The 25,686-nt window shown below is 49.0% G+C and overlaps 1 pseudogene; it reads right to left on the bottom strand.

Annotated features, from left to right (window-relative positions):
- Positions 1–22,672: 22,672 nt before the first annotated feature.
- LOC149462057 (U2 spliceosomal RNA) lies at positions 22,673–22,788 on the bottom strand (annotated as a pseudogene).
- Positions 22,789–25,686: the final 2,898 nt, after the last annotated feature.

Below are 25,686 nucleotides of genomic sequence, written 5' to 3' on the forward strand. Positions count from 1 at the left end.
TGGAACAGATGAGACAGGAAAATGTTTGATACAAGTGGGGATTTCCTACATGTTTGATTGGGTGGAAAGATGGGAAATTGGCAAGGCTGAGATTCCCAGCAGAATTAAGTGACTTCTGTGAAAAACTAAAATTAAATCCAAACGTGTCGTGCTCCACTAATAAAATATGCAAAAAAGGTATATACATAAATAAAATAAATAAATATAATTTTAAATATGTTTAAATGACATAAGTGAGTCCAACTTTAGTTTGCAATCCTGCTAAAGCTGTGTGCTTATTTCAAACCAAACATGACTTATAGTATGTTTTACACTAGTGAAAAATATATAAAAATTATATATACACAAAAAATATAAAAATTATATAAAAAATATATAAAAATTATATTAAAAAATTTTGTAAAAAAGTCCACAAAATCTTTAACTTGAGTGCTCCTTCACCAGTGTGCGCTCACCTGACTTATATGACCAAACCGTTAAGTAAGGTCAAAAACAGCTTGTGTCCCTTTGGACTTGGAGATGAGTGGATATCTGTATCCCTCTCCCAGATGGATGGAGCGATGAGTGGAGTATTTCCCTTTTCCCAGCAGGGGGTCTCGCTGTTTCCTAGAGACCTATTTCCTGGAGTCCGATGGATGGAGTTATCCCTCTTCCCTCTAGGGCAGCAATGGGCAAACTACGGCCCGCGGGCCGTATACGGCCCAGCGGACCTTTTAATCCAGCCCGCGGAGCGTGGCAAACATTGGCTGTCAGGATGTAGGCGGGGCAGCGTGACGAACTCCTCTCCTCTCACAGTCCGCCCTGAAGACCGGAACGGCGCGGGAACACGGCGAGAGGAACGCGCAGAGCAAAGGTAAGTGAATTGACACAATATGGGGAATGAATTACTATATGGGGGATGAATTACTATAGGGGGGATGAATTACTATATGGGGGATGAATTACTATGGGGGATGAATTACTATGGGGGATGAATTACTATATGGGGGATTAATTACTATAGGGGGGATGAATTACTATATGGGGGATGAATTACTATGGGGGATGAATTACTATGGGGGATGAATTACTATATGGGGGATGAATTACTATGGGGGATGAATTACTATAGGGGGGGTGAATTACTATATGGGGGATGAATTACTATAGGGGGGATGAATTACTATATGGGGGATGAATTACTATGGGGGATGAATTACTATATGGGGGATGAATTACTATGGGGGATGAATTACTATATGGGGGATGAATTACTGTATGGGGGATGAATTACTATGGGGGATGAATTACTATATGGGGGATGAATTACTATATGGGGGATGAATTACTATGGGGGATGAATTACTATGGGGGATGAATTACTATATGGGGGATTAATTACTATGCTTACTATGGGGGAATATTACTATACTTACTATGGATGGCATGGTAGTGGCTGGGCCAGCCAGCAGCTAGTCCGGCCCCCGGGTCCAATATATGAACCCATTACGGCCCTCAAGTCAAAAAATTTGCCCACCCCTGCTCTAGGGGGTCTCTTTACTCCTTTCTGATTTATCTCTCCATATGTATAAGTGCCATGTAAAAAAGAGTAAAATATAGTGCCTTATCTTCTTCAAAATGTATTTATTCAGCCAAAATATAGTGCACTCACATGATATATATAATAGAATTGCTTTTGTATGCAATATTGTATGATCCTCTATGTGTTAGCCACACTCCTAATACTTGCTGTGTATTTTCCTTTAAGCGTTGTGATGTCAGAGCCCCTCCCCTACGCGTTACGCCATCGGGTCATGTGGCTTCATCTGGGGGAAAAGATTCTGGTTGAATAAATACCTTTTGAAGAAGATTAGGAAGGGGGGGGGGAACCCTAGCCTCTCTATTGCCTTGAGTTTTTTTTTCTTTCTCCTCCTCCTGTATCGATGACTCCCTTGCCCCTTGTTCCTCCCTCTATGCTAATAGTTTACATATTTAGTTGTCCTCCGTTTCTGGAAGTGGTCTTTAGTGGCAGTGGGGTAAAGAAATGGACCTAGGACAGGCATATTGATTGATAAAGTAGGAGGGTTAGGTAGGTAGGAGGGAACCCTGAGGAAGATAAGTAGGAAATGGCGGGATGTCAGGAGGCCAAACATCCTACCAAATTCTAGACCCCCAATGTTGAGAGCTGGGGGTCAGAGTAGGCATGTGTATTTTGAGTCTCACCCTGAAATAGGAATCGTTAGTGGGAATAAACCACATCAGATTCCAGGGCAAGAATTAGGCCATGGGCTATGTAAGTGTAAGAAGGGAGGGTGGGAAGTGTGGGGGATGGTGAGAGGTTGGAGGGTGGAAAGAAGGGTGGAGGGAGGGAGGGCTAGATGGGGTGGGGAAAATGTCCATGTTCCAAATAGTCTATATATTTTGATCCCTCTAAATGGAAATTTAGAGAAGAAGAGAAATAGTATTAGAAATAGTTTGATCAATTTCATAACTTATAATGTGAAATGATTAAACACTCCGACCAAAAGACATGAGATACTTAGGGAAATACACCAATACTCTATAGATGTAGTGTTTCTACAAGAGACACATATATCTCATGATACAAATGTCAAGTTATACTCGAGGTATTATCCAACCTGGTATTATGCTGACTCACCAATAAAAAGGGCCAAAGAAGTAGCAATTGGGTTTTCTAAAAACGTAAGATTCACTTTAGAATAAAGACTGGTGGATCCAGAAGGTTGGTTTCTATTTCTGAGAGGAAATCTTCAAAGACTAGAATGTATGCTAGTTAACATTTACTGTCCGAATAAAGATCCTGTAGTATTCCTTGAGGGTATGTTAAGAAAACTTTTAAAAAGGGTAGTCTGATTGTGGCAGGAGATTTTAATTTCTGTATGGATCCATGGATGGATACGTCATCACGTGCGCAGAAAGAGGGTGGTAAAAAATTAAAATCTGTGAAAAAGATGTTATATCATTGTCAATTGATTGACACTTGGAGAGTGAAAGATCCAAGAGAAAGAGATTATACCTTCTGCCCAGCGCATGGATCGTATTCACGACTGGATTATATAATGATTGAGCATAGACAGTTGGAATCGCTGGTAATGTCTATATCTGATCATGCACCTGTCACAATGAGACTACAGGTAGGAGGGGAGCAGAATAAAATAACTATGTGGAGATTAAATGAGATGCTTATACAAGATCTTGAAATAGGGATAAGATTAAAGAAGGAAATATAGCAATATTTTGTATCCAACGAGACTGAGGAGGTATCAGTTGGTACAATCTGGGAGGCACATAAGGCATATATCAGGGGAATCCTGATCTTAATAGGGGTGGAAAAAAAGAAAGACTAGGAGAAAGAAAAAATAAGGCTAATGACAGAGGAGTTATATAAATTAGAACAGTTACATAAAAAGAAACTGGATTTAGATATACAATATGTCACAAGTTAGCCTGAAATTTCTTGTTTGTGTTCTTACCTCCTTGCTGCAGAGCTGTTATTATTATTATTACATCAAGTTTATATAGCGCCAAAGGGTTTGCTCAGTGCTGTACAATAGGGGGGACAATACATGGCACAGTACAACAAAAACAGACAGCGTACGAGGGGTAAGAGGGCCCTACTCTTTCAAGCTTACAATCTAGGAGGAAGGGGGTAGTGGAACAATAGGAAGTGGCTGAGGGGGATGAAGTGGTGAGAGGAATGAGGGAGAATGGCCGTTAGGTGAGGGTGGGGTAGGCTTCCCTGAAGACATGGGTTTTGAGGGAGCGCTTGAATGTGGGGGGGAAGGCGACAGTCGGATGGATTGGGGCAGTGAGTTCCAGAGGATAGGGGAGGACCTAGAGAAGTCCTGCAGTCGTGCATGGGAGGAGGAGACCAGGGAGCAGGATAGAAGGAGATCCTGTGAGGAGCGAAGGGTACGGGTAGGGTGGTATTTGGGGATCAGGTTGGTGAGGTAGTCAGGGGCAGTGTTATGAACGGCTTTGTAGGTCAGGATTAGAAGTTTAAATTTGATGCGTTGGGCAATCGGGGGCCAGTGGAGGGAGAGGCAGAGGGGGGTGGCAGAGATGGAGCGGGTGGTGAGGTGGATGAGTCTGGCCGCTGAGTTCAGGATGGTCTGGAGCGGGGTGAGCCTGCACTTGGGTAGGCCAGTGAGGAGAGAGTTGCAGTAGTCAAGGCGTGAGATGATGAGGGAGTGTACAAGAAGTTTGGTGGTGTCTGGGGTGAGGAAGGCACGTATCTTGGCAATATTGCGGAGATGGAGCCTGCAGGTGTTTGTAAGTGATTTGACATGAGGCAGGAAGGAGAGGTTCGAGTCAAGAATGACGCCAAGGACTTTGGCTTGCGGGGCGGGAATGATAGTGGTGTTGGTGGTGGTGATGGATAGGATGGGGGGGGGCAGGGGGAAAGACGAGGAGTTCGGTTTTGGAGAGGTTAAGCTTGAGGAAATTGTCAGGGCAGGAACGCTGGAATGGGCAGGCAGGCCTATGGTACGGTCACGCTGCGACTGACGACAGCCACTACCCACAGACCAGAGTCCCTCAGGGCGTGGAGTCTAAGCCCCAGGCTACCCTTCACCAGGGCCCCTGATGGTGGGGATGGACTTGACGCAGCCTGAGACCAGGTCGCGGCCCCCGAGTGACCCCAGCTGTGATAACGACTGCCGCCAATGGCGTACAGCTGGTGGGAGCTAGATGGGATCACGAGTAGAGTAGTCAGACAAGCCGGGTCAATAACAACGGAGCAGACAGTACTAGACGGTAGGCAAAGAATACTCAGGTCACGGGCCGGGTTCAACAACGGGAGGTCAGATAAAGGGTTAACGCAGAGAGTAGTCTTGTCCAAGCCGAGTCGGTTACCAGGAGAGCAATGGGAACAACACAAGAGCTTGCAACAGGGCAACATACAGGACACAAGTGCAGAGCACACTTGCAGACAGCAGGTTTAAATGTGCTCAACCACACCCTTCTGAGGAGGAGCCGCAGAAGCCTGAAGGCATAAAGGTTCCCACCATGCTTTGCAGAAAACCAAGATGGAGGCCAGCTCATGGAGATGCACAAGCTCTGAAGAAAGGTAGGACCTTGACAGTACCTCCTCCTCAAGGGCCCCTCCCCCTCCGTGGCTCCACAAAAGGTTTCTGAGGAAATCGGGCGTGAAAAGCGCGGAGGAGGGCAGGAGCATGAACATCCGCGGAAGGAACCCAGGAACGTTCCTCGGGACCATAACCACGCCAATGGACCAAAAACTGTACCCGACCGCGGACCAACCGAGAATCCAAGATGCGGCTCACCTCATACTCCTCATGACCGTCGACTCTGATAGGACGAGGACGAGGCAGAGAGGCAGTAAAGCGATTACAGATCAGAGGTTTCAACAGGGATACGTGGAAGACATTGGAGATGTGCATCCCAGGAGGAAGAGCAAGGGCATAGGCAACCGGGTTCACCCTGCGAAGAATGCGGAAAGGACCAACAAAACGGGGGGCCAGCTTTGGTGTGGGCACCCGAAGCTTGAGGTTGCGAGTGGACAACCACACCCGATCTCCGACCTGGTATGAGGGAGCGGGCAACCGTCTACGATCAGCCTGGAGCTTCTGGCGCTGTGCTGAGTCCTTCAAGGACCTCTGAATCTGCCCCCATGAGGAGCGCAGAGCAGCCAGGTGGTTATCCACAGCCGGAATGTCCTGTGGAGAGAACAACTCAGGCAATACAGCGGGTTGGAACCCATAGTTGGCCATGAAGGGGGACATCCCAGAGGAGGAGTTGACAGCCGAGTTCCTCGCAAACTCTGCCCATGGCAGGAGATCGGCCCAGTTGTCCTGATGATCCGATATATAGCAACGAAGGAATTGTTCCAGGGCCTGGTTGGAACGCTCCGCAGCCCCATTGGACTGAGGGTGGTAGGCCGAAGAGAAGGAAAGCTCGATACCCAACTGGGAGCAGAAGGCGCGCCAGAACCTGGACACAAACTGGCTCCCACGGTCCGAGACAATCACCTTGGGCAACCCGTGCAAGCGAAAGATCTCCTTGGCGAAAACCGTAGCCAGTTCCTGTGCAGTCGGCAATTTCTTGAATGGAACGCAATGGCACATCTTAGAAAAACGATCGATCACCATAAGAATGACCGTATGACCTTGAGACGCAGGAAGATCCACAATAAAATCCATTCCCAGGTGTGACCAGGGACGCTCCCCATTGGGAATGGGTTGCAGAAGGCCCAATGGAAGGTGCCGAGGAGATTTATTCTGGGCACAGACCGAACAAGCTGCTACATATGAGGCGATGTCAGAACGGAGAGATGGCCACCAGAATAACCGAGAAACGACCCAGGACAATTGGTTCCTACCAGGATGACCGGCAGTCTTGGCATTATGGTAGGTACGTAGCAAGCGGGTACGCAATCCCTCAGGTACAAAACATCTTCCAGCAGGTCTCTCGGGGAGCGTTAGTTTGAGCCGCCAAAATCTGCTCCCCAAGGGGAGAAGTCAGGTTGGTACGAATGGCAGCCAGGATCTTGTTAGGAGGAATGACCGAGGTCGGCTCAGTGTCCTCCCTGGACAGCTCAGAGTATTGCCGCGACAAGGCATCAGCCCTGACATTCTTGGAACCAGGCAAGTAAGAGACCACATAGTTAAAACGTGACAAAAACAGAGCCCACCTGGCCTGACGGGGTGTCAACCTCTTAGCCTCCGAGAGATATGTGAGGTTCTTGTGGTCAGTGAGAACTAGGACCGGGACCACAGAACCCTCAAGGAGGTGCCTCCATTCCTTGAGAGCCAGAATAATGGCCAACAACTCCCTGTCTCCAATCTGGTAGTTGCACTCTGCAGAGGAAAGCTTCTTGGAGTAGAACCCACAAGGAAGTAGGGGTCCCTCGGGTGACCGTCGCTGGGACAAGAGGGCGCCTACTCCTGTCTCAGACGCATCAACCTCGAGAACAAAGGGCAACCCAGGATTGGGATGAGACAGAATTGGGGCCGAAGTGAAGGCGGCTTTCAGAGCCTTGAAAGCTGAGATGGCCTCAGGTGACCACTCGTGAGGGTTACTGCCCTTCTTGGTCAGATCTGAGAGAGGCTTTGCCAATGTGGAAAAGTTCCTGATAAACTTCCGATAATAGTTGGCAAATCCCAAAAAGCGCTGAATGGACCGAAGACCACTGGGACGAGGCCACTGCAGAACCGCTGAAACCTTCTCAGGGTCCATAGAAAAACCCATCGGGGAAATGATGTAGCCTAAAAAGGCAACCTGGGATTGGTGAAATTCACACTTCTCGAGCTTACAGAAAAGCTCGTTTTCACGTAACCGTTGCAGCACCCACTTAACATCCTGGATATGAGTCTCCATAGACGCAGAGTAAACCAGGATGTCGTCCAAGTAAACCACCACGCACTGCTGCAACAAGTCACGTAAGACATCGTTAATAAACTCCTGAAAGACCGCGGGTGCGTTACACAACCCGAAGGGCATAACCAGGTATTCATAGTGGCCGGTTCTGGTGTTGAACGCGGTCTTCCACTCATCGCCCTCCTTGATCCGTACAAGGTTGTAGGCAGCCCTAAGGTCGAGCTTAGTAAAGACCGTTGCTCCCTTGAGGCGGTCAAACAACTCGGTGATCAACGGAATAGGATAAGCATTTTTAATCGTGATCCGATTGAGACCCCTAAAATCAATGCAGGGTCTCAGCTCACCTCCCTTCTTTTTCACAAAAAAAAACCCAGCTCCTGCTGGAGACGTAGACTTGCGAATGTGCCCCTGGGAAAGCGCATCCGCAACGTATTCCTCCATGGCCTGATTCTCTGCCACCGAAAGAGGATACACCCTGCCACGCGGAGGAGTAGCACCAGTTTGTAAGGTTATGGCACAATCGTATGGACGATGAGGAGGCAGGGCACCGGCGCGCACCTTGTCAAACACGTCCAGGTACTCCCCATATTCAGTGGGCAGCACAGAGTCCGAGGAGGTGCACAGCACCTTAACCGGACCACGGATGCAACCAGCCCCACACCGTGGTGACCATGAGAGAATCTCGGCCGATCGCCAATCAAAGGTCGGATTGTGCCTCTGAAGCCAGGGATAGCCCAAAACCACGGAGTAGTGCGGGGAAGAAATTACCTGGAAACAGGCCAATTCCCTGTGAACAGCCCCAATAGCTACCTCCACCGGCAGGGTCTCGTGGGTAACCTGCGATGGCTGCAAGGGCCTGCCATCTATCGCCTCGAGAACCAATGGAGTCTCTCGAGCCTGCAGAGGAATGGAGTACTGGGCCGCAAACAAACTGTCCATAAACAAACCGCCAGCCCCAGAGTCTACCAGCGCCTGGGCCGTCACCGAGCCTCCTGCCCAAGAGAGGACAACGGTGATAAGCGGTTTATCTTTACGGGAACCGGGGACGAGGAAACTCCACCCAAGATCTGCCCCCGACAGGATCTCAGGTGCGGGCGTTTCCCGGACGGACCGGACAGGACTGCCGAAAATGCCCCCCGAGTCCACAGTACAGGCAGCGACCCTCCCGACGCCGAGAGGCCCGCTCCCCCTCGGAAAGGCGAGCAAACCCCAGCTGCATGGGCTCACTACCAGACAAACCATCCCCAGGAGGCGTGGGAGGAGAGGGAGGCACGGGTGGGACAGAAAACGTAGGCGCCAAGCGGTTAGGAGGCCTCCGCAGCCGCTCCTTAAATGAAGGCCTCTCTCTGAGCCTGGTGTCAATCAAGATTAGGAAGGAGATGAGTGCCTCTAACTCCACAGGCAGTTCTTTAGCTGCGATCTCGTCCTTCAACGCATCAGAGAGACCATGAGAGAAAGCAGCCACCAGAGCCTCATTGTTCCAACCCACCTCTGCCGCCAAAGTACGAAATTCGATGGCGTACTCGGCAACGGTTCGTGAACCCTGATGCATGGACATGAGCAATTTGGCAGCAGAAGCGGAGCGAGCGGGTACGTCGAATACCGTACGGAAGGAGGCAACGAAACGGGTAAACACGTGAATCACCGGGTCATTCCTCTCCCATAAGGGATTAGCCCAGGCCAAGGCCCTATCAGAGAGCAGCGAGATTAGGAAGCCCACTTTCGCCCTCTCAATAGGGAAAGCGTGAGGTATCAATTCAAAGTAAATCCCCACTTGGTTAAGAAAACCACGACACTGACTCGGTTCCCCCCCAAAGCGCTGAGGAAGAGGGGCAGAACCAGTCATACCTCTGGGTACCGCGGGTTCCGCAACAGATGCAGAGGTAGGTGCAACAACCGGAGCAACAGTGGGAGAGTCCACCGGAGTAACAACTGACCTAATAGCCCCAGGGGTAAGGTGCGCTGTGCGTGCAAGCAGAGCCTGCAACGCCTGAGCGAACTGATCCAACAAGCGATCCTGTTGGTCAAGTCTGGCGAGTAACATAGGGATCGAAGGCGTACCTGCACTGTCAGGATTCATGGCACTTGTGTAATGTCAGGGCAGGAACGCTGGAATGGGCAGGCAGGCCTATGGTACGGTCACGCTGCGACTGACGACAGCCACTACCCACAGACCAGAGTCCCTCAGGGCGCGGAGTCTAAGCCCCAGGCTACCCTTCACCAGGGCCCCTGATGGAGGGGATGGACTTGACGCAGCCTGAGACCAGGTCGCGGCCCCCGAGTGACCCCAGCTGTGATAACGACTGCCGCCAATGGCGTACAGCTGGTGGGAGCTAGATGGGATCACGAGTAGAGTAGTCAGACAAGCCGGGTCAATAACAACGGAGCAGACAGTACTAGACGGTAGGCAAAGAATACTCAGGTCACGGGCCGGGTTCAACAACGGGAGGTCAGATAAAGGGTTAACGCAGAGAGTAGTCTTGTCCAAGCCGAGTCGGTTACCAGGAGAGCAATGGGAACAACACAAGAGCTTGCAACAGGGCAACATACAGGACACAAGTGCAGAGCACACTTGCAGACAGCAGGTTTAAATGTGCTCAACCACACCCTTCTGAGGAGGAGCCGCAGAAGCCTGAAGGCATAAAGGTTCCCACCATGCTTTGCAGAAAACCAAGATGGAGGCCAGCTCATGGAGATGCACAAGCTCTGAAGAAAGGTAGGACCTTGACAGAAATGGAGCGACATCCAGTCTGAGATGTCGTTTAGGAGGTGAGTGATGCGGGCGGAGATAGTGGGGGTGAGGAGAGGGGTGGAGAGGTAAATTTGGGTGTCGTCAGCATAGAGGTGATAATTGAAGCCATGGGAGTGTATGAGTGTGCCCAGGGAGGAGGTGTAGATGGAGAAGAGAAGGGGTCCAAGGACAGAGCCTTGGGGGACCCCAACAGAGAGGGGGAGGGAGGGGGAGGTGGCGCCATTGTAGGTGACGCTGAAGGAGCGTCGGGATAGGTAGGATGAGAACCAGGAGAGAGCGGTATCTCTGATGCCAAGGGAGAGTAGTTTATTAAGGAGGAGGGGGTGGTCGACTGTGTCGAAGGCCGCAGAGAGATCCAGGAGAAGGAGGACAGAGAAGTAGCCCTTGGCTTTGGCGTTTAGTAGGTCGTTAGTGATTTTGAGGAGGGAAGTTTCGGTGGAGTGTAGGGGACGGAAGCCGGACTGTAATGGGTCAAGGAGGTTATTGTCAATAAGGTGGGCACTTAGGCGATCGTAGACTATGCGCTCAAGGAGCTTGGAGGTGAGTGGCAGCAGGGAGATGGGTCTGAGGTTGTTGGGGTCTGCGGGATCCAGGGAGGGCTTTTTGAGGATGGGGGTGATATGTGCGTACTTTAGGGGGGAGGGGAATGCGCCAGTAGAGAGGGAGAGATTGAAGATGTGGGTGAGGGAGCGGATGAGGGAAGAGGGGAGTGACCGGAGGAGTTGAGAGGGGATAGGGTCCAGGGGGCAGGTAGTGAGGCGGGCTTCTGAGAGGACCTTGACGACTTCCTGAGTAGTGACAGGGCTGAGGGAGCGCAGTGCAGGGGGGGTTACGGTGGGCGGGGCCTTGGGAGAGGTGGAGGGCAGTACGGTTGTGAGGGTAGAGGAGGGGGGAGAAGAAGGGGTGACGGGGGTGGGGAGGCTAGGTGGGGAGGTAGATTGTGAGTTGACAATGTCCTTACGGATATCGTCAATCTTGTTACGGAAATGGGTGGCAATCTCGTGGGCGGTGAGTGAGGTACTGAGTGGAGGAGGGGGGGGGGAGAGAGCAGGGAGTTGAAGGTAGAGAAGAGTCGGCGAGGGCAGGAGGAGAGGGTGTTGATTAGGTTAACAAAGTAGGCCTGCTTGGCTGCGTGGAGGGAGGAGGTGTAAGTGAGGAAGGCAGATTTGTAGAGGGAGAATGCGTGAGGGGACCTGGTTTTGCGCCACAGTCTCTCCAGTGCGCGACTGCGACGTTTGAGGCGTTTAGTGCTGTCATTCCGCCATGGTTGAAGCGGCCTAGGTTTGAAGATGCGTGTGGTTAGGGGTGCTAGAGAGTCTAGGGCAGCTGACAGTGAGTCGTTGTACAAGGTGGTGGCTATGTCAGGACATGACAGTGGGAGGATGCTGTCGTGTAGGCGGTCGGCGGCTGAGTGGAGGGGGGACAGGTTCAGGTTGCGGAGATTGCGGCTGGTGATGGTTTGGCGTTTTTGGGGGGGGAGAGTTGGGGGAAGGGGAGATGGAGAACGTGATGAGGTGGTGGTCAGAGAGAGGGAAGGGGGTGTTAGAGAACTGGTTGAGGGTACAGAGGTGGGAGAAGACGAGGTCCAGGGTGTTCCCCCCGATGTGGGTGGAGGATTGCGTGTGCTGTGTGAGCGCGAAGGAGGAGGTTAGGTGGAGGAATTGGGAAGTGGCCGGGTTGTTGTCGTTGATGGGGATATTGAAGTCCCCGAGGATGATGGTCGGTATACAATATGTCACAAGTTAGCCTGAAATTTGTTGTTAGTGTTCTTACCTCCTTGCTGCAGAGCTGTTCCTGATCCCTTTCACATGTGTTTTTGTCTGTGCTCACCTATGGGCGTCGTCTGCTGTTCTCTGAGTTTTATTCCCTGTCCTTCCATCACTTCCTGGCCCACCTTCTTGTTTGCCTGGCTATATAAGACATGCTCAGTCTAGGCCACTTTTCCTGAGCAACTTCTTAGTTGTTGGAGCTCTTGTGTGTTGCTATTGCCTGTGTCCTGCATTGACTATTTGTGTATCGATCCCGGCTTTGTTCTCTGACTGTGCTTGTTTCCCGCCAGTCCTGACCTCAGCTAGTCTATCGGAATTCCGTTTGTCTCCTCTCATTGTACTCTGCTCCCGCGAGCAGACCCCTCATCCTCAGCTGGGCGTACCTGGGGGCCGCAACCTGGTCCCAGCTTGCTGCAAGTCCATTCCCACCATCAGGAGCTCTGGTGAAGAAGCAGGGTGAGGCTTAGACTCCGCGCCCTGGGGAACCCCAAGTTGACTATTGTCTTGGAAATTCGCTTTAACGAATTTCTCCTTACCGTGAGTACTCGCAGTTGGATGCGCAGAAATCCCCCATAAAGCTGTGCGAATCTCGCTTACCACGACTGCAGCCAAACTACACGATTCCTGCCTATCCAAATACTTTGGTTCTGTTGAATTTGTGGGTGATGGAGCTCCGTTACCCTAGAATGATCACACGACACTCTAAGGCTGGTTGCAATCCACATAAGGGCCGGCTTTAGGCTCCGCTCTCTGTTTTTATTAAAAATACACACATGCCCCCCACATGAATAAAGTCAATCCCTCCCACCGAACAATACAATGGGGATTGCCTATACAGAGGATATACATTCCAATTGGAGCATAGCCTTTGCTATTATCTATCACTGGTCCTCCCCCATGAACCTTCTGAGGTCAGCAGACTTCCTCCCCTTCCCCCCTATGAGCCATCTGAGGTCATATTTCCTGTCCTACTAGCTTCTATTGGTATGTAAATTTCTCTGCACAAGCACTCCCTAAAAATATCAGTCTGTACCTGGATGGGCCCGATACGATCTTTATTAAAACACATCCATCCAAGGTACAGTTTCAAGTTGGTAATGGGTTGTAAGATATGCATAAGCCTACACGTGGAGTTCACACCGCTTGCGCATTGCGTTATGAAGCCCACGTGGTACCATGCTGCTGATATGTGGATACAGGCCCACGGTCTACTGACAGCAGCATTCGCATGGAATGCCGTGGTGGTATACACGCCGGTCTATAAGCGCAGATCTGCCATCTCATCCATTACCAAGCCGAGTACTGTAATACATACATTGTACATGCGCATGGCCCAATTGCAGCCTTCAGAGCTTTAATTAAGCCACACGAGAGACATATGAATAACACGAATACATGACACATTTAAAGTTCGACCAACAATACAAAATTTCCATGACATTCCCTCCTGTTTTATCATATTCTCCTCGTGTCCCTTCTTGATCTTCTTCAGCTTGATGGGTGTAGTCTCAAACTTCAAAGAGTTCCTGTAGTTGTCCCTGAGAATAAAGCTCCATGGGGTACCTGAAACAACAAGACCCGACGCAGACTCGACGCAAACAGGCTTGATTGAAGCGATGATCCTCAAGAGCGTTGGAACCTTCACTACAGGAAGGCTCTTGCAAAAACCACAAACAGACTTGTGGTATGAATAAAGCTTGTGATCCCACGGTGGTCTGGGGAGATCCAGCAACAGATTCTCAAATTGCCCCTGCAGACGGGGCCACACAAGGCTGGTCTCGACCCAGACAGTTTTCCAAATCGCAGACACAAACCATGATGAGGCTTGAAGCTTGCTTGAAGGTCTTGGAGAATGTGGTCTTCAGAGAGATAAATTAGAGGGAAGCCAGGACGTAATCTGTAGAGAAGGTGGATGGTTGGTGAGGTCTTCCTCCGATCAGTGGTTGGAGTGGGATCCCAGGAGCGGGCATGGAGATGTGGTCGGCTGCCCGAGCTTGGTTTACACGGTCGATGAGGCAACAGGAACATCTCACCGCGGCATATAAAAGGCAGATGAAAAAGAGAAGCATCAGGATATACACTCCCACTTCCTTCAACCAAGATCCGATGGAGAACAGGAAATCTCCCAATCCTCCCAAACCCTTGAACGGATTCCAACCCTCACTAGCTATAGCTCTAGCTTTTCCCTGTAGTTCACTAACTTTGTCCATATGGGCCTGGACCTTGTCATCGGTGTCTTCTATCCAAGTACAACAATCCTCTCCGATGAACTCACAGAACCCCCCTTTGGCGGCTAAAAGATAATCAAGGGCCATCTTCTCCTGAAGCACTAAAATTCCCATCTGCCGTTGTTCTTGGGCAATTTCTCTGACAGCCTCTACGGTCTCGTTAAACATACTATCCACGATGACAGAAAAATTGTTCAGGCGCTTCATAAGTTCTATTCCCCATCCTGTCCATGAGGGGAACCAAGCCCATGCCTGGTCGCCCTCAGAGAACAGTTCCCTGCGAACTCTCCCTGCCATCCTTACCTTCTTGTGGACCATCAACTCTTCATGGTCCATCACTACATAGGATGCGGGGACTAGCTTTATGAGGGCACACGAACCTTTCGCGTTCTGGGGAAATGTTCTATAGGCTGCCGAACCACACAGAAAATAGTATGGACCTGTCAGAGCAGAACAGGAGGAGTTCCTCGTTCGGCCTCTGGTACTGAGCAACAGTTGCACAGACTGGGGGATTGCTCCCTCAGTCTGCACATCACATCCGTCCTTCCAACACACGTGGTCTGGTCGGTCAGTGTGGTTACTCAGAAAGGAAGTCTGGTTAGTCAGATTGACAGTTATACCTCCCTCGCAGGTGGTAGTCCCAACAAACTTGTTACCTGTGCCAAAGCTGATGTTAAAGCACACCTGAGGGCTGCCTAGCTGCCCAGTTACCCATAATGGACTGACGAGGGCCCTACAGGAGCTAGAGCTAATATTGGTGCTGAAACTGATGTTACCTGCTAAAAATGTGTCATTAAGTTCTACCGACAAATGTCTACGTGGGGGCTGACCAGGGGTCCCTTGCTTTTTCATGCCGACGCGGATGTCATATAGGGCATGAACAGCGGCCATTGCGGACATGTGATGACTGGGTGGGGGCTTAGAGCATACCCAACAGTTGGTTTTGTTGGCGGTTCTGGCTAAACGTATGTGCATTTTAAATAAAAGGTTGGGGTATCTGCCATCTTTTCCTCCGTTCACACACATGTAAGACATACAAACAAAAAGAAAAAGGAAAATGACACCCCTCATTCTCTGGTGTAGCTGAGAAGCTTCTTGTAGTGGCTTGCGTGCACCCAGTTGTCTCGTCCCTCGAGCTTGAGTGAGGTAGGTGTCGTCAGCTGGACTTGGTATGGTCCGGTGAACCGTGGCTCGAGTCCGGTTCTTTGATGTTTCTTTAGGACGACCCAATCACCTGGCTCAATAGAAAGAACACCTGTTATTGTATTTGGATCGGGGAGCGATTCGCGAACCCGATGGTGTATCTTCTGCAGCTCCCGTTGCAGAGATTGCACATAACCTGTAAGCTGTGAATGCAAAGACGACAACTGTTGAGGAAAGTACAACCCTGTTTTGGGAGGTCCCCCAAACAACACCTCGTAGGGTGACAGCCCATGTGGTTGCCGAGGGGCATTCCGGATGGAATAGAGGGCAATGGGGAGACACTCAGGCCAAGGTTTTTGGGTATCGGAAGACGTTCAACCTTACCGCTACTCTCGGGGTGATACGGGGTGTGTCGCCGCTGACTCCAGTTCCACCAAAGAAATGCAGTCGTGTCCTTTGGAAGAGAGATTAGTAGTGGACAAAGAAGACATGTTAGCAGAAGAGGTGTTAGTATTGTTAGTCGTGTTGCAAAATTCAGCACTGTCATTGCTGTCCTCCCCCCCTTCTCATCTTCCGACACAGGAAGAAGAGAAGCTGGGTTAAGAATAGTGCATCGTTTGATAGTGAGGTTAGTAGGGGTTAGGAGGGTTTTCCCCTGAGAGGGGTACCTTGCCTTGGATGTCCTGTTTTCGCAGGACCGTTCTTGCTGCACCGGTGTCAGTGAGGCAAGGGAGGGGATATTTTAATTCCTCTAGAAAAAGATGGATCTGGGCCGACACCGATTTGTCAACTTCCTATGAGAATTCATAGGAGTTACTTACCATGGTGGTCATAGGGGCGGAGGACTCATCAGGAATGAACTGCCACCGACCTTTAGGTAATTGGGGACAGCTCCTCCTCATGTGCCCCGTTTGGTGGCACTGGAAGCACCTGGGTGGGGGCCTATCCTTCCTGTGACCCAGATCCCTTGGTTTTTCGTGTGGGGTCTGGGACATAAGAACTTTGGCCTTGTCTTGTTTTCTTCTATCCATTTCCCTCTCTATTGCCGCAAGAGTGGAAAGGATAGCAGGGATAGACATCTCATTATATTCGGGTCGGGCCAGAACCAGCCTTTCCCGAATTTTAGTATCGATGCCTTCCAAAAATTTGGCCCGCAACAGAATGTGCGTCGCGGTCACCTTTACCCCTTCAGTTGGAGCATCAGGTCCAACTTCCAGATCTGCATCCAGTGCCGTCTGCTTGAGACGGCGCCAGAAGCAGGCGCTTTCCTCATTAGGACCCTGGGTGAGCTTCATCATGTCCGTAGTAGAGGTAGCACCATACATTTCTGGAAGCTTTGCCTTTAGCTGTGTACAGAACTCTTTGCCCCCTGAAGTCATCTCCTCATGCGTGGTTATAGAGCACCCTGCAATCACTGTACTGGCCACTTCCATGCCCACCTTTGCCCGTAGGATCTGTGCACAATCTGACCCGCTCATACCATAGCTGAACTGGTTTTGTCCAAACATTCGAGCAAATCCTCTCGGATTGACTCGATAGTCCGGGAGCTCAGCCAGAATAGTGCGGATCTCTGCCGGGGTGAAGGGGACATGCCAAACTACCCGTTCCCCTAAAGTCCGTTCCCCCCGTGCATTGGGAGGACCTTCAAATTGCTGCACCCTGACTGGATAGGCCTCGGTCCGGGAAGAGTGCAAGGGCTGACCCAGCATCATCGGTGGGCTTAGATTAACCACCTCGCTTACTGCACCTTCAGGTTTGAGGTCCCTCAGATCAGGGTATAGCTGGGGGGCAGGGGTCTGATCAGTGGTTCGTAGCGCTTTGATGCAATCCGCCCTGTTTTTTAACCGGGTGTCTATTCCCCTTGATTCACAGATAGTCTGCAAATCGGTTGTTGAGAAGGCTTCATAGTTGGAAACAGAAGGAGCTGGGGTGAAGCAGGGAGAAGGGAGAGGTAGAGGCAGAGGCTGAGGCATAGAGACAGAAGACACAGAAGGTATGTCAAGAGTGACGTCACTAACAGAAGAGACAGGTGCAGTTATACTTATCTCAGCCACTGTTGGTTGTTGGGGAACCCCAGCAGACCCTGATCCTGCCTGCCTTAGTAGAGTCAGCCCTGAAAGAGCTTCTTCCACCTCTGACACTGGATCCTCCTGTTTTATTCCCTCTGGAGGCCAGGTATACATCACCTGGTTCTTCCGGACAGACACCAGTCTATGTATGCCCTGCCTCCCTAATTGGATTGACCTGTGAAGCCATAGCTGTGCGATCTCTAGTTCTGACGCCTGCATCCGTGGTTCAAATTCAGAGATGAATTTTTCCCACCTCCATGCGTCAAATGTACCTTCCCGGGGAATTTCCCATCTGGTACCCTTCGACCATTTATTCCACCTTTTGAGGGGTTCTGTAGACTTCCCCCCCAAACTCACCTTCATCAGTTGTGCAGCTGTCCTTACCCTGAAGAGGGCTGGTTCCCCCTCTCTCTTCATGGACTGACTACTGCCCATCGTGACTAGTCACTGGTATATATCCCGCGTCCGGGTACCTGTTTACCCCCTGGAGCACTCGGTGGGATCCTACCGAGAGGCCTGATTCCACCACTTTCCCAGCACAGCGTAATTTATGTGATACTTATCGATCACCCGAAGCGCATCAAGTGGCGGTCAGACTGAGAGCACACCTCCCACTCCCACAGCGCAATTTGTGTGATCCTGACCACCCGAAGTGTTTGTGGTGACCAGGACTTCCCTGGACCGCCCACTCGCACAGCGTAATTTATGTGGTTCTCATCACCCACTGTGTTTGGCAGGCCACACCGCACAATGATGAAAGTGGCTTTTCTCTCCCTGCACACAGTAGCTAACACAAGTCAAAACAAAAAGAGGGGTTCTTGGATGTTACTTAGGGGTCACTGGTTGGGCAGAAACCTGCTAACTGACCTTTAGGAAATTTGTGTAAAGAAAAAAAAAACTTTCCTAATACACACAGAAAAACCCTTTTTCAACCTGAAAAACTGTTAAAAAGGACAAAGTGGATCCTTATGAAAAACACGGGACGTTTCACAGTAAAACAATTACACAGAGGTAAACCGAAAAACTGCGCCAAAAGTAACCTTGTTGCTGACGCAAAAATCACTCCTATCAGCACCGCTAAACGATCCACGTTATACACGCAATCTTCACTGCAACCACCTAGAACCGTTTACACAAAAAGTCTGCTGGACGTGAAACACGCGACACAGCAGCTTAAAACAAACCCGCTTTACAATAAGGAACTATTTTTAACAGGAAAAACACAAGAAAAACATAATCACTATACAAGAAATCTATGTGCAAAAACCCAGACTTCACCGCGCTCATTAAATGTGGAACACGTGAAGGGAAAACTCGCTTAATACACTTTAAATTGGCTGGCAATACGCAAATTTAAAGCTAAAAGCAAACAAATGAAACTGTAAAAAATTTGGATTAAAAAACACAATATGGGTCAAATGCATATAGGAAACTTCATGCACATTGCATAGAGATTACTGCACATTTGGTAGCCAACAAAATGGCCACCAAACAAAAGGAGTCCATGTGGTTTAGTCAAGAAAATGACCCCCCACAGAGGAGCACATGGCAGATACTAGAATGACCCCCCACAGAGGAGCACATGGCAGATACTAGAATGACCCCCCACAGAGGAGCACACGGCAGACTCTAGCCTCAAAATTGCCTCTTACATAAAACAGACTTTTAGACAGAACATACACTGGACAATTACACAACAATATGAAGCACACATACAACACAATTTGGGCACAATCACAGAACGGACATAAAACACCAACATATCACACTAACATGCACATGTAACAGAAAGGACCCCCTGCTGCATGCTTGCTGGGAGCAGTAGTACACATTGTACAGATCACATACACACAGAGATCTTACAACAGTTAACAATTAACCTAAGCCTTTCAGCACTGTAATAATTACCTCACGTGGAGGGGGGTAAAGCAATCACCACAGTACCTACAGCCCACAAATACTTACCTAACACTATGCAACAACTTTTACCCACTAAAACATATACCCGTTTAATTTTTGGTTGGAAGATTTTTAAACTTGACCAAATCCAGCCAACCAAACCCACCCCCCCTGCTGCTCTCAGCAGAGACAAACCCTCGTCTTTTCACCCACAAATCAAGAGTTTAGGACAAAAAATGAGGTCCTTACCAAGCGGTATTTCTTGTTAGCTAACAGAGAGCGAAATCAGCCACACGAACACGCAAAAAGCGATCCTCTTAATGGCAGAGAGACCTGAAATGTGCCGGCATACTTTTTGCTAGTTCATGATGGCCATTCCCCCCTCGTTCTAGGTTAGCTACGCAAGAATACGCGTTAGTATCCACCAGGCTCGCCAAACTGTCTTGGAAATTCGCTTTAACGAATTTCTCCTTACCGTGAGTACTCGCAGTTGGATGCGCAGAAATCCCCCATAAAGCTGTGCGAATCTCGCTTACCACGACTGCAGCCAAACTACACGATTCCTGCCTATCCAAATACTTTGGTTCTGTTGAATTTGTGGGTGATGGAGCTCCGTTACCCTAGAATGATCACACGACACTCTAAGGCTGGTTGCAATCCACATAAGGGCCGGCTTTAGGCTCCGCTCTCTGTTTTTATTAAAAATACACACATGCCCCCCACATGAATAAAGTCAATCCCTCCCACCGAACAATACAATGGGGATTGCCTATACAGAGGATATACATTCCAATTGGAGCATAGCCTTTGCTATTATCTATCACTGGTCCTCCCCCATGAACCTTCTGAGGTCAGCAGACTTCCTCCCCTTCCCCCCTATGAGCCATCTGAGGTCATATTTCCTGTCCTACTAGCTTCTATTGGTATGTAAATTTCTCTGCACAAGCACTCCCTAAAAATATCAGTCTGTACCTGGATGGGCCCGATACGATCTTTATTAAAACACATCCATCCAAGGTACAGTTTCAAGTTGGTAATGGGTTGTAAGATATGCATAAGCCTACACGTGGAGTTCACACCGCTTGCGCATTGCGTTATGAAGCCCACGTGGTACCATGCTGCTGATATGTGGATACAGGCCCACGGTCTACTGACAGCAGCATTCGCATGGAATGCCGTGGTGGTATACACGCCGGTCTATAAGCGCAGATCTGCCATCTCATCCATTACCAAGCCGAGTACTGTAATACATACATTGTACATGCGCATGGCCCAATTGCAGCCTTCAGAGCTTTAATTAAGCCACACGAGAGACATATGAATAACACGAATACATGACACATTTAAAGTTCGACCAACAATACAAAATTTCCATGACACTATCTACAAGGGCTCACTACCACAGGTGCTGACAGTGTACATCAGAGAAAAAGAGAAGAGCTAAAAGATCTTATGGAACAAGAAACGAGGAGGAATTTCAATAAGCTTTCCAAAGAAAAATATCAGTGGGGGAATAAACCAGGAAAATATTTAATGAAAAAATTAAAGGAAAAGAAATCAAAGAATTTTATAGAAAAAATTAAAGATGAAACAGGAGAAATGGTGCATTCCAACACTGATATTGCTAACATGTTTCAAAAACATTACAGCAGGTTGTATGATGTAAATTCTAAGAACCAGAAATAAACAGAGGAAGAAAAGAAGGAAAAAAGGCAGATATATTTAAAAAAAGCCACTTTGCCAAGATTGTCAGAATCAAAGTTATTAGCCTTAGAAAGAGCTATCTCGAAAGAGGAAATTATTACGGCACTGAAGAGTATGGCTGCAGGAAAGAGTCCAGGATCTGATGGATATACTATGGGATATTATAAGAAATTTAAAGAATTTTTGGTTCCTAACATATGTACATATATGATCGTGTTAGGAGAGGGGTTGAAATGAGAGAAGAATTGCTGTAAGCATATATAACAATTATACTTAAAGAAGGGAAGGATGGCTCACAGTGTGCCAGCTACAGACCTATATCACTATTAAACATAGACACAAAACTATACGCTAAAGTACTAGCAACTAGGATGAAAGAGCTGATGCTGGAGTGGATACATTTAGATCAAGTGGGATTCATTGCTGGCAGAGAAGGAAGGGTGAATGGTCTGTGATCACTGCTTCTTCTACAGAAATCAAGGAGAGAGAAGTTGCTGACGATAATCCTGTCGATTGATACTGAAAAAGCTTTTGACCGGGTAGACTGGGGATTCATGATAGAGACGTTAGAGGCATTAGGATTAGGGCCCACAATGTTAAAATGGATAAAAGAGCTTTTTAGTAGCCCGTCAGCAGCTATAAAGGTTAACGGGTCCCTTTCACTGTTTTTCAAAATGTATAATGGTACAAGACAGGGATGTCCACTTTCCCCTTTGTTATTTGTAATATCCCCGGAACCACTATTAGCGATGGTAAGAAAGAGTGCAAATGTAATAGGAATTAAGATAGACGACTTGGAACATAAGGTAGCAGCGTACGCAGATGACATGCTGTTTTATATTATGAATCCTAGATTAACCTTACCTAACTTAATGAGATTATTAAAATGCTATGGAGAGTTTTTTTTTTGTTTTTTTTTTAAGTCCGCAAACGTGCAAACTACAACGAAAAACCCGTAAGTGTTCCACAAAAAAGTGCAAGTGCCAAAACACCACACAAAAAGTGCACTTAGGGGTGTGCTTTGTCCTACCCCCGAAGGGGTTGGACCACTACCCTGATCCCCCGGGGCACGAAGCTCCTGACAGGGACAAGGTTCCCATTTGGTCCTCCTGGCCAAAAGGCCTGGTGGACCACCGTTCCTTATGCCCAGCCGAAGCCGGACATCCAGTACTAGGCCAGGGGGTTCTCCCGAAGAGAAAACCCCCTAGGGACAGGGGAGGAAGGAACCAAAAGGCCACACATCCTCCCCCTAGACTTTAGGGCAGGCCCGAGGACCCACACCCTCCATCATGTGAAGAAAACACACACATAAGTAAAAAGTGACAAACGTGGGAGTGTAAAAATAAATAAATAAATAATAAATGAATCTATAAAAATAATAAAAAAGTGGTACCATGCCAAATTGTGCACAGACCAGGCCCTGAGGCCCGTAGCAAAAATTGCCCTGGTCCTAGCCAAAAGGCTTGGTCCTTAGGGCGCTGTGCAAAAAGTTGTAAAAACAGTGACCATGTGCCATGTTCACACAGTGGGGTCCCACACCCAGGTGTTACTAGTGGCACCCCTGAGAGCGTCTACTCAGGGGGCACCGAGTTTGCAGACTTTCTGCCTCCTCAGCCCCTGGCCAGACCAAGGTAGATCCGTCCAAATCAGGAGGTACTGGGTCTTTCCAGTTTTCCCCGGAGGAATTACTCCCAGGGCCCCAGCATAACGTGTGGCGCTCCCCGGTTTCTGTCCCTCCGGTACTAGCCTTCCGGACCCCCATCATACCAGTGAGGGTACTATACAACAGCCATCCCCGCAAAGCTAGAATGGCCGGGAGCACCCCCACTGGACACTGATAAGAACAGATACTACACTTGATCTTAGCCAAAAGGCCGAGAAGCGATGCTATGGAGAGTTATCAAATCTGAAAATTATATATATATAAAATGAAGGAGTTTTTAAAACATCCAAAAGATATCTGGAAGCAGCCAGAGTATAAAGAGTAGAGTAGGGAGAGTTTAATTGAGTGGTAGTAGTGTAGAAGGTAAGTGAGAGAGGAGGCATGAGAAGAGGGAGGTAAATATAGACAGAAGAATATAGGAGGAACTAGAAGTAAACAAAATGGAATATGGGCAGGGAAAATTTAATGGGGGGGATGGTGGGAAGGGAATAGGTAAATGTATGCAAAAACTTTTGAATTGATTGATATAATGTTAATTTTTGTAGTTAAAAATGAATAAAAGATTAAAAAAAAGAAGATGCCAACACATCAACCCTATAGAACTTAGGAAACGCGTGCAGAGATGACCAGGTCACCGCTGTGCAAACTCGAGAAACAGGTGCCTGATGTCGGAATGTCCAGGAGGCACTAACTGCTCTAGTGGAGAAAGCCATAACCTAGTAGGGAGGATCCTGCCCCTTAATGGCATAGGCCTGTACAATTGTCTGCCAAATCCAACAGGAAATAGTGGCAGAAGAGGCTGCCAGGCTCTTCTTTGGACCATCCATAAGAACAAAGAAAGAACTGGACCTCCGAAATACAGCCATTACTAAAAGGTACATGTGAACCGCGCAAACCACATCCAGGTAGTGCAGGGTCACCTCTTTAGGGTGCGTAGGTCTAGGACACAGGGAAGGAGGGACAATATCCTCATTCAAATGAAAATCTGGCACCAACTGTGGTAGAAAAGAAAGGGGAGGTCAATGTACCACCTTCTCCTTGTGCAAAACCATATAAGGCAGCTTACAGGACAAAGACGCCAACTCTGACACCCCACGTGGAGAAGTGATAGCGACAAGGAAGGCAACTTTTTGCGAAAGTGAAAGCAAGGGTATATCCTGAATGCTCTCAAAGGAAGGCTTCTGAAGAACAGCACCAAATTCAAATCCCACGGTGGCAAAGGGGAGTGCATGGGGGGACCACGTGACAAACCCCCTGAATGAAAGTGCAAACCAAAGAATGTGCAGACAAGAGTCGCTGAAAGAAAACAACCAGAGCAGAAACTTGACCCTTGATCATACTCAACGCAAACTACTGATCCACACCACGCTGGAGGAAGGCCAACACCCAAGCCACAATGAAGGAACGAGGATGGAACCCCAAGGCCTCACACCAACCAATATACGCTCTCCAGGTGTGATGATAAATCTTCCGGAAGGTAGACTTATGGGCCTTTTACACAGTCAGGATCACTGAGCCTGATAACCCCCTGTCCTTCAGAACCTGGTTCTCAATAGCCAGGCCATCCAATCCAGCGATGGTAAGGCAAGGTGGAAGACCGGCCCTTGAGACAAAAGGGACTTCCCAAAGAGGCAGCCTCCAAGGATCATCTGCCACCACGTCGACGTACCATGAACGACAAGGCCAGGCTGGATCCACGAGGATGACCAGGATCCCTTCAAACTCTATCCTGCGTAGTAGACGAAAAATAAGACAGAGGTGGGAGAAAGCATAGATGAGAGTGTACTGATCCCACTGCACCACTAGCTCATCTGTTGTGTCCACCAGGGGATCCAACAATCTTCCCACGAACTGTGGAACCTTCTGATTGAGGCAGAAAGCCATTATATTCATGCTCGGTGTCCCCCAGCAAATGCAGAGCTGATGGAATACCTCTGGATGTAGGAACCACTCGCCTCACCCAGTGTCTGATGATTGAGATAATCCGCTTGCCAGTTTTTGACACCTGGAATGTGTGATAGACATACGCTACTGCATTGGTGTAGTCCAACTGAATCCTGGTCGGCAGACCTGACAGGCAATCCGTTTAATGTGCCAGTGGCAACCTGATCGCCCAAAGCTCCAGGATGTTGATAGGTAAACAAGTTTCCTCTGGAGTCCAGCGACCCTGAGCCAAGTCTCAATCCCAGGACTCCTCCCCAGCCCAATAGGCTGGCATCTGACCACCATCCAAATGGGGGGGACAGACTTCCTGGTCAGTAGAGCAGGAGACCTCATCCACCAAAGAAGGGAGGCCCTGATCGACAGTTCCAGGTGAATCTGAATGTCCAAGTAGATGGAAGCCCTGTTCCATTTTGATAGGATTTCCCTCTGCAGAGTTCTCGATTGAAATTTGGCATACAGAACCGCTTCGAAGGTAGCCACCATCAGGCCAAACATCCACAAGCAAAAACGCAGGAAGGGCCAACTGTAGGCCAAGAGCTGCCGGACAGCCGACCAGAGCTTCAAAAGTTTTTCTGACAGAAGGAAAACCTTGGCTGGTTCCAAATGAAGGATCAGCCTCAGATACTCCAGGCATTTGGCCGGGGTCAACACCGACTTTCTGAAGTTCAGGATCTACCAGAAGTCCCAAAGAGAACGCATGGTGGTCTCCACACTGTCTAGTAGGGACTTGTGAGTCTCCGCACGCAAGAGCAAATCATCCAGGTAGCCAATCACCGCGATCCCCCATTGTTCCAGTAACGCCAAGACCAGGGCTAGGACCTAGGTAAACACCTAGAGGGCAGAAGCTAGACCAAAGGGGAGTGCCACAAATTGATAATGCTCATCCCCAATGACAAAACATAGGAAGCGCAGATGCCACTCACAAATGGGGATGTGCAGGTAAACGTCCTTGATGTCCAAGGAGGCCATGAACTTGTGAACCCACACAAAGGTAGTTAGGGCCTTAAGAACCAGGATCGGGTGAACTCCGTCTGCCTTGGGAACTGTGAAGAGATTGGAGTAAAAACCTCGACAATGCTCCAAGTCAGGCCCGGGACAATCACTCTGCGGTGGAGCAGTTCCTGCACAGCCCTGTACAGGGCCTGTAGGTTCTTGAAAGCCGCCTCCGAAAAGATAG

Source organism: Staurois parvus, unplaced genomic scaffold (assembly GCF_062004578.1).
Source record: "Staurois parvus isolate SC_StPar_1 unplaced genomic scaffold, SC_StPar_1.0 ptg000187l, whole genome shotgun sequence".
Lineage (NCBI taxonomy): Eukaryota > Metazoa > Chordata > Amphibia > Anura > Ranidae > Staurois > Staurois parvus.